This window comes from Notamacropus eugenii, chromosome 4 (genome assembly GCF_028372415.1).
Source record: "Notamacropus eugenii isolate mMacEug1 chromosome 4, mMacEug1.pri_v2, whole genome shotgun sequence".
Classification (NCBI taxonomy): Eukaryota; Metazoa; Chordata; class Mammalia; order Diprotodontia; family Macropodidae; genus Notamacropus; species Notamacropus eugenii.
In genome coordinates this window covers 410,645,092-410,654,717 of record NC_092875.1, presented here as the reverse complement: position 1 = coordinate 410,654,717, position 9,626 = coordinate 410,645,092, and the positions used below count along the sequence as shown (strand labels likewise).

Genomic DNA, 9,626 nt, shown 5'->3' with positions numbered 1-9,626 from the left:
CCAAGTACTGGCACCAATCTCATAAAATTTGCAGGGAGACTGTAAAATCTTCATTCACATCTATATTGGGGGCAGGGAGGGAATTTGGGGGCCATTCAATATGGCTGACAATTTTAAAGAAAGAACAAGTATTAAGGCGGAAGGTACAATAAGTTTTTTAAACGATTGCATTAACTTACATGTTAAGCAATACTAATACCTTCCCACCTTCCCCCCTCCCCATCTGGATTTGTTGCTTAGTTCCTTTGCTCTAGCAGAAGACACCCTTCATGGAGGCTCATAAACTCTGTAACAATGCATTATACAATATTTGCAATGAATATTAAAAAAATGTACAATCAGAGTCCTGAGGACACACTGTAGAACTTTGGGGATGTTCGTCTCCAACATACTTAAACTGTTCATCACCTTCACCATTCCATTTTTTAAATCCTGAGTCAAACAACAAAAAAAACAAAAACAAAAACAAGTAAATCCATGCCAATCTCATCTCTTCCTTTGGGCAATTATCATGTCACACCCTTTTGACAAAAAAAATAAACAATCTAAAAACACAAATAGTCCATTTAGAAGCATTTGTGGTGGACAATGGAGGGCCCAGATTCACCATACTCCTGCTTGCTGATCCACATCGGCTGGAAGGTGGAAAAAGATCCAATCCAAACAGAGTATATGCACTCAGGTGGTGTAATGGTCTTGATTTTCATTGTGCTGGGAGCTAGGGCTGTAATCTCCTCCTGCATTCTGTTGGCAATGCCTGGGTACATGGTGGTACCACCAGACAACACGATATTGGCATACAAATCCTTACAGATGTCAATATCACACTTCATGATTTAGTTGAAGGAAGTTTCGTGGATTCCACACCTAAGAAAGATGACTGGAAGACAGCTTCTAGACACAGAAACTTCTCATTGCCAGTCATGATCACCTGACCAGGGAGCTCATAGCTCTTTTCCAGAGAGGAGCTAGAAGCAGCAGTAGCCATCTCCTGCTCAAAGTCTAGGGTGACGTAACACAGCTTCTCCTTGATGTCATGCACAATTTCTCTCCCAGCTGTGGTAGTGAAACTGTACCCTCTCTTGGTCAGGATCTTCATGAAGTAGTCCGTCAGATCACAGCCAGCCAGATCCAGATGGAGGATGGCATGAGGAAGGGTATAACTTTCATAGATGGGCACAGTGTGGGTCACACCATCATCAGAGTCCATCACAATACCAATGATAAAACCAGAGGCATACAGGGACAGCCCAGACTGTATGGCAACGTACACGGCTGGGGGTTCATGAGGGCTTCTGTGAGCAGCACAGGGTGCTCTTCAGAGACGACACAGAACTCATTGTAGAAAGTATGATGACAGATCTTCATGCCATCTCAGTTGGTGGCAATGCCATGTTCAATGGGGTACTTCAGGGTCAGAATACATCTCTTGCTCTGGGCCTCATCCTTCACGTAGCTGTCTTTCTGGTCCATACCCACCATCACACCCTGATGTCTGGGGTTCCCAACAATGGAGGGGAAGACGGCCCGAGGGGCATTATCTCCAGCAAAGCCAGCTTTGCACATTCCAGAGTCATTGTCAACAACGAGAGCAGCAATAACATCATCCATGGTGAACTTTGAAGGTTTAAATCCTGAAGAGGGAGAGAGCAGGTGGTGCCGCACCTGGAGGCAGGAGGGAGGTGCAGGCACACTGTGTGGGAGAGCTCACAGCTACCCCACATCTCTTCTCTGCTCAAGAAGTTCTATTTGTTCCCAATAACCTCTAGAACAAAATACACATGTCCCAGTTTGGCTTTTACAAACCTTCACAACTTGTCTCCAGACTATCTTTCCAGTTGTATTGCATATCTTTCTTCTTCATACATTCTGTGTCCTGACCAAGCTGTCAGGATGGAAGGAAGAAAGGAAGGAAGGAAGGAAGGAAGGAAGGAAGGAAGGAAGGAAGGAAGGAAGGAAGGAAGGAAGGAAGGAAGCAGGGAGGAATAGAATGGAATGGAAATGATTTAAGACTTGCTGCACACCACTTGCTTAGCACTACTAGGCATACAAATGTAAAAGCAAAGACAGTCCCTACTGTTCAGCGTTTGGTATTCTATGCATATATTAAGGAGTGATATCCAAGAAAAGGGACTAAGATTCAGAAAGTTACAGAGATAATTTGGGAGGTAATAGGGGAGTAAATTGATACACCTCATCCAGCAACAATATCAGAATTTATTTCATACTGGTTCATTGTTCCAGAAGTGGGTATTGGGTATGAGCAGGGAAGGAAACTTTCCCTATATAGAGTTCCAGAGAAGCAGTCTCCAGTCAGGAAAATAGGACTCCAGGTCAGGCAAAGACTGATGTGGATGGTTAGATGATCGCAGAGGAGCTTTTGGAAGATATTGTCTGAGAAAAGGGTTTGAGGAAGAGTATACCTTACAGAAAAAGACACTTAGGTTGAGTTTTACAGAAAACTAGGCATTTCAAAGACTAAAGAAAAGCAGTATTCATATTACAAAGTGTTATGTGAGAATGTGTGAGGTTTTTGGGTAGAATATTTCATTTCTTTTCAATTAAAAGCTTTTGTATTAACAAAACCAATGCAGAGAAATGTCATGAAAAGAAAACCAATTATATAAAGCATGGTTACTAAATATTTAGCATAAATATTCAAACCAATTCTTCAAACCTTTAGAATATCATTAAGTTCCTTCTATACCAGGTCCTGTGCTAGGCACTGGGGATTAAAACTATGCATTCTTTCCTTTCAAGCAGCCTACTTTCCACTACAGAAAACAACATGCACACAGATAAGTACATTTATGTAACAATATGATAATTGAGGGGATTTAGTTACCAAATTACAAAAGAGATCTTACAAGGAGTCCCAAAAGGAGGTGATCAAAGGAAAAGAATACTGAGCATGATAAAATAAGATTACAAAACTACAGAATAGGTAATGTTCACCAGCAGTCTAGGCCTTATGTCTTTTCCTTCGGAAAATAAACCTTTTTCTGTGAATCTGCTTTCATGAGCTAGACAACACATCTCATTCAAATTTTTGAATACCATCTGGGGCTCATGAAACATCATTAAGATAAATTAACTGAAGTGGAGGCATAGATAAGGCGGAAGCAATGATGAAAACATATAGATGCTGAGTGATGAGCAGATAAATACTACAGTCCTCTTCAGACTATACATCCTTGCCTCTCTCCTGGAACCTGGGATTTCAGGCTTCATGACTGCTTCATGTCTCAGAAACTGATTATAAGGATATGATAATTCAGAAAATTAGGGAACACATGCAGGCTACTCTCCCAGCAGGCCTTTCTTCCAACACAACAACTCGCACAGCTGGCTTCCTAAGTCCAAGTAATGGCACAGCACTAGGTCCCACTTCAAAATCACTCCTCAGCATATCAGGAGTTTCAGGTTTCAGGCGTGGCAAAATAGAACCTCTGGAGAAAGTCTCCTTGGGTGGGGGGGAGGGGTAGGAGGAGGGGGGATATTGTTTCTGCTCCTGTTAAAGATACTACAGGAGCTGAAAGAAGAATATTATAACACATGGAACCATTGCATTACAACACATGGCCTATATGTGATAATTAGTACATACTCAGTTGAATATTCAAGGAAACCAGGTTAGGTTCCCATATTAACACTGTCCCAAAGTGAACATGTCATACTTATCACATGATAGCTTTGCTTAATGTCAATTTTATTATCTGAAAAATGGTGATAAAGGAACTTATATTTTTAAAAAATTTAGAGAATTTACAGAATTTAGTGAATATGGGACTAGAGAGACCTTTGGACATGTCATTTATCCTCCTTTCACACACAGTGTGCATAAAACTGATTTACTCTTATGTCTGCTTGTTAATGCTAAAGTTACACTTACAAGACTTATACTCATCAATGCATGCAATTAAACTTTATTGACTATTCAATAATACAAGCATGAAACCCTTTAGGAATAAATCATCGACCTCATTCCAAAGGGTCTAAGTAACTGTATCTCATGCTGGTGGTCATGATAAGATTCCCTCTCAGCCCAGTCTTCAAAGTGGCATTCTGGCAAGTTTCTTTAAATCAGCACTGCTTTCAAACAAAGTGTTCTCACAAGTTTGGGTAATGTTGTAATCTATCCTAATTTTAACCCAGGAATAGACTGATAGTTGGTACTTCCAATGAGTCTTTATTCTTATGACTAAGCATGTTCTGATAAGTGATCAATTATCTCGTGATCGTGATCGTCCTTCGTTGCTGAAGAAGATCATGCCATCAGAGAAATGTTGACGTGACTTTCTTTTTTGAGTGAGAGAGGGCTGTGCAGGTCACCAGCCTCACTTCTCTTCTAGAACCATCTCAATCCAGCGACCTGATATTCCTCAGGATGACTGGAGATGGCCCAGGATGCACTGGGAGACCTTGGGCCCTTTAAGTTTATGATGAAAGGAAACTATCAAAGCTTTCGTTGTTGGCAAGTATTCATCAGTTTTTTTACCAGATTTTGGGAAGGAAACACATCATTAATTCACTAAGTGTTTGAGTTCCTCTTAGATTGTGAATTCCTCAAAAGCAGGGACTATCATTTGTTTTTTCTTTGTATCCCCAGCACTTCACACAGTACTTGGTACAGATTAAGTACTTAATAAATGCTTAATGATTGACTGACTCATATACCTATCAATAGTTTTTGCTTTCCAAATCTAAATGACATATATACATACATATACATATACATACATACATACATACACACACATATACATAAGTACACACATGTATATATGTATACACACACATGTTCTTAGTAGGTATTTACCCAATTTGGGACACACATATCATTAGTAATTGTACACCATGCCTAGGAGGAGGCATACGTCATTAGTTGCTGTTCGCCAAATTTGAGGGACACATGCCATTGCCAATCTGTACCACTTAATTATTTATCATTTTATTACAGAAAACCAGCTTAGAAAATAACCACTTATTAATAAAATGGAAGATTAAACCAAATGGAGTTGGTCATATTCTTATTCCCACTATACCTCTTTGCCTTCCTTCTGTCATCTAACAGATGAAGAGGTTGAACTAGAGGGTCTCTGAAATCCTTTTCTGAAATTGGAATCATTTGATTCTATCATCCTACCTAACATTTGGGGGAGTGGGACTCAGTGATATACTGGTGTATGTTAAACAATTGGCTTGCAAAAAAAAAAAAAATGTTTGTGCACAACTCATGTATAAGCTTAATCTGCATGTAAATCAGCACTGCTCTCAATCTCAGTCACTTTCTGCAGTCTAGAAAATTAATGAAACAATAGATAAAGCCTTGATTTGTAACATTTGCATTTTCCGAGGTACAAATGTTTGTACTGAAAATTTAACAACCAGTCCTTGCTATCTGGTACAGACCGGCTCCTGTAGAATCACAAACTAACAGTGTGAGTAGTGAATTTGGAGTCATAAGTCTTGTGTTTAAATCTTGGTTCTCTTGCTTGCTGCCTATTTGATCTTGGGCAAACCACTCAAACCTTTAAAGATTCAGTTTGCTCACTTGTAAAGCTAGGGGATCAAACTTTATGGCTTCTAAGATTCCTTTCAGATCTGAAAAACTGAAACATTGGGAGCAAGTAGGGATTTGCCTTAATTTTTGAGATATAGAGAATGTGTCACTAAAAGGTTCTGATGATTCATTCCTCGGGTGATTCAGGAGAAAATTTAGCCAGTCTTTGCCTTTTGTCTACTTGGTATCAGAAATAGAGTGGTAATCTGAGATAATGGAAAGAATGATGGAGAACGGGGAAATCTGACTTTAGATTCTGCCTCTGATGTTTGCCAGTTGTATTACCATGTGACAGAGAGGTCACATGACCTCTCTGAAGTTTCTTTTCCTCATTGGAAAATGAGGATAATGATACCACCATCACTGTCTCACAGGGTTGTTATCAGAGAAAAGAATTATTTTGTAAACATAAAAGTTCTGTAGAAATGTGAGTTATTACGTAAAGATAAACTAAGTCTGTATTAGAGCACGGAACCTAAAAGCATAAGCCACACAAGGAAAGATGTGGTCAAAGTAGGGCCATATCCCTGAAGAGCAGCACTAAATGGAGTTGAAAAGCTTTCCTTGTCTTTTTGCTTCTTTTTCTTTTCTTTATTTTTTTTAATGAGGTTCTGTATCCATCCCACATCTTTGAATAACCTGGGCTGTAAGATTAAGAATAAATTCTTTGGCTAATTTTGCCATTTGGAGATAAATTTAAAGTTCTTATCTTTTAAGCTGCATTTTTACCTTCATACAGAGACATCAGAGACTGATAAATATCTGTGTGTTTGTTTATTTATTTGATAAATTCGAAATCAAGAAAACCCGGCTTCAGATCTTGCCTCAGATACTTAACATTATACCTTATATGAGACTAGCACGTCATTTCAACCTCTACATGCCTTAGCTTCCTCATATGTAAAATCATGCAACGAAATTGTGATAGTTAAGTGAGATTTTCCTGGTTCTCAGGTGAAATTTCAAGTGTTTCCAGGTTTTCTTGACTCTAAATTTACACACATGTATTTATTGTTTATATTATAAATCTATAAATTGTATGTACTTATTGTTTGTTATAAGCATATAAATTTGTATATTTCTATTGTTTATATTGTAAAAATAAAACTTGCATACATTATTTCTATTACAATGAGCATAGAAATTTGTACATATTTTAAATTTTAGCTTAAGGGTATGAAGTACTATCCATCTGCATTTGCATGAATTTTAAATTTTCACAGGTAGATGTTTATTTTGATTTTTTTATCCAGAGCTGTGATTTCAACCATGTGGAAAATTTTCTACATAGAAACTCTTCCCACTGTTGCAAATTGACAATACATCTACAGTTTGTATAGTCTTAGGAAGTTGCCCAAGATACTGAGATGTTAAGAGACCTGTCCCAAATCACAAAAGTAGGGTGTGTCAGAACTTGAACCATGTCTTTCTCATACTAAGACCTTTCTGCAAACTCTATGTCATACTATTTCTTTACTACAATAATTAAAAAGTGGCCTAAAACACATATCAAAAAAGTTCTTGGGAAAGAAAATTAATTTTATGTAAAATTACTACTGGTAGTATAATAATAGTAAGGTATAGGAGTAGGAACAGTAGCAGTGGTAACAGTAGTAAATTAGTACTAATAATAGCCATCATCATTATTCTCATCACTGTAATTCAGGTTTCTGAAGTTCTCGAAGATTTGTAGAACAATTCAGCATATATTATCTCACTTGACTCTCATGACAACTTAACAGGCACTTCATTGACTGGTTTTATATATGAGGAAATCAAGGTATATAGAGGTTGAAGTGACTTGCAATTCTTGCACAAATATTAAATATCTGAGGCAAGATTGGAGGCCAGGTTTTCCTGATGCCAAGTTTGTCTCAGTATCATTAACATATTATTCTATTTTACTTTTTAGATGATTTCCAAATAGGTTTGATCTGTGCTAAAACCATGCTAATGTTAGACTCAAAAGGGGAGTTATAAGATGATATATCTTCCTCAATTAAGTCATTTCGGGTATTTATAATTTTCTTGACCTTCAGTAGAGTCCTGGGTTCAAACCCCACCACTTATATTAACTGCCTGAGTGACCTGGAAGAATTTATTTAACTAACCCAGGTCTCAGTATCCTCACTGTAAAATGAAAGGGTTGGACTGAGGTCCCTTCCAGCTCCAGGTCAATGATTTTATGATCTGCCAACACTTCAATTTGAAGATCATGGAGAAATTGAAAAAAGACACAATAGGACCAGCACATAAAATACGTCATTAATTTGACCTATCATCATTTCTGATGTTTGAAAATTCAAGTTGTTGCTAGATGCTTCCCCACTTAGTGGAAATTTTCATGGAGAGGGAAAAATTGTTATCTGGCTTCCTCTTAAAACATGAAGGACAAAATTCATATGCTTTAGGAAACAATGGATCTGCATGAGGCCAATGGTCTGATTTTTATTTGGACGATCTTTCTCCATCACAGAATGCAGCAAACAATTTCATTCCAGGTCAATCAGACTTGTGGATTCTGGTAGCACTACATCCAGATGTGTTTTCTTCACCACTCCCTCATCTCAGCCTTTTTCTCCAGGGGATGCCTGCATAGTTCCTGGGAACCTATTTCCAGTTGTTCCTAATCTTTACTCACTGGAACTTTATACAGTTACAACTGTGGCATATGTGTATGTTCTAATTATGCTAATCACCATGCCCTGACTTTCACTCAAAGAAGTCATTCTATATTCATCGGCAGCAAGAAAAGTGTCAGAACAGCATGCCCCTACTTGGCTACTTCCTTAATAGCATACTTGCTTCTGTCACAAACTGAGTGTCCTGTTCCCATGCAGTTTGACTAATCTTTCGGGTCCTACAATTATTTTGTCATTGTGATGGTTGAAGGGTGGTCTGCAAAGAGCCTATTTTTTTTTTTTATATCAGTGGTGCTGTCTGGCAGCATCTATAATACCAGGGGTAGATATTCTAATTTTATGTATATTGTGCCAAATTTCAAGACTAAAATGATGGATGAAACGCCAGCACAATAGAAATCACTAGAGGGAACTTTATATGATAGCAGCCAACCACTGCTCTTTATACCTGGTTAGCAATGTAAAAGAAGAGAAAAAAAAAAAGATGGCCAAATGCAATTAATTTTCCAGTGTGGTACGGAAGCCATAAATCTATTCATCTAAAATGCTTAACTTCATTAATGTGCAGGTTTGGCTTTTTGAGAAAATAATTCCTGGTCTAAATCACAAGCTCATGTTGATTCCATAGATGTTTTGGGGGAGAAGCTATTCCAAATATCAGCCATGTTAAAATCATAGGAAAAGTGACCATTTTCCATTTACGTTGTTGTAAGGCAACCATATATTTTCAGAAAATGGCCTTTATGAGAACAAAATATCTCTTTTCCCTCTTTTTATGGCATAAATAATTTTTCTGTGGACTAATTTAGTAAGTTTTTGTTTTCAATGCAGGAAACCAGCCATCAAGATAAATAATAAAAATGAATTTGGAAATATGTTAATCCCCTACTTATTCATCTGTACTGGAGACTTAAGTGGAAATTTAATATTGATATTGCTAGGAGCTGAATCAGAGCCAAACTAATTCTCTAGAAGTGCTCTATCTGCATATTAACTACTGTTACTACGAAGGGATACAATCCTATTTACTTTACCCTCCAACCTTGGAAGATGGGATTTGGTTTCTCATTCCCTTCATAGCTTTTTAAGTGTGTCGCCATGGGGCTTTCTCCCCACTAACCTGAAGACTAAAAAGCCTTTTGGGCAAATTTCAAGATATCTTGCATTAAACATTATGCAGATGCAGATGTTTGAAGAAATAAGAATTCATTGCATTCCACTGGCTCATACATTACTTTTATTCAGATGCTTCATATGGACTCACATCATTCACTGAATGATGGATTTTCTTGAAAGATAATAAATATTCTGCCTTTCTTTGATGCTTGTGACCAGAATAGCTTTCTGGCATGGAATTCTGTCAGAAATTATCTACAAAGAAAACTATTTTTAAATGACAATATGAAATTTTATTTTTTAAA

General features: G+C 37.6%; 1 pseudogene; it reads right to left on the bottom strand.

Annotated features, from left to right (window-relative positions):
- Positions 1-566: 566 nt before the first annotated feature.
- On the bottom strand, positions 567-1,611 carry LOC140498594 (actin, cytoplasmic 1-like; annotated as a pseudogene).
- Positions 1,612-9,626: the final 8,015 nt, after the last annotated feature.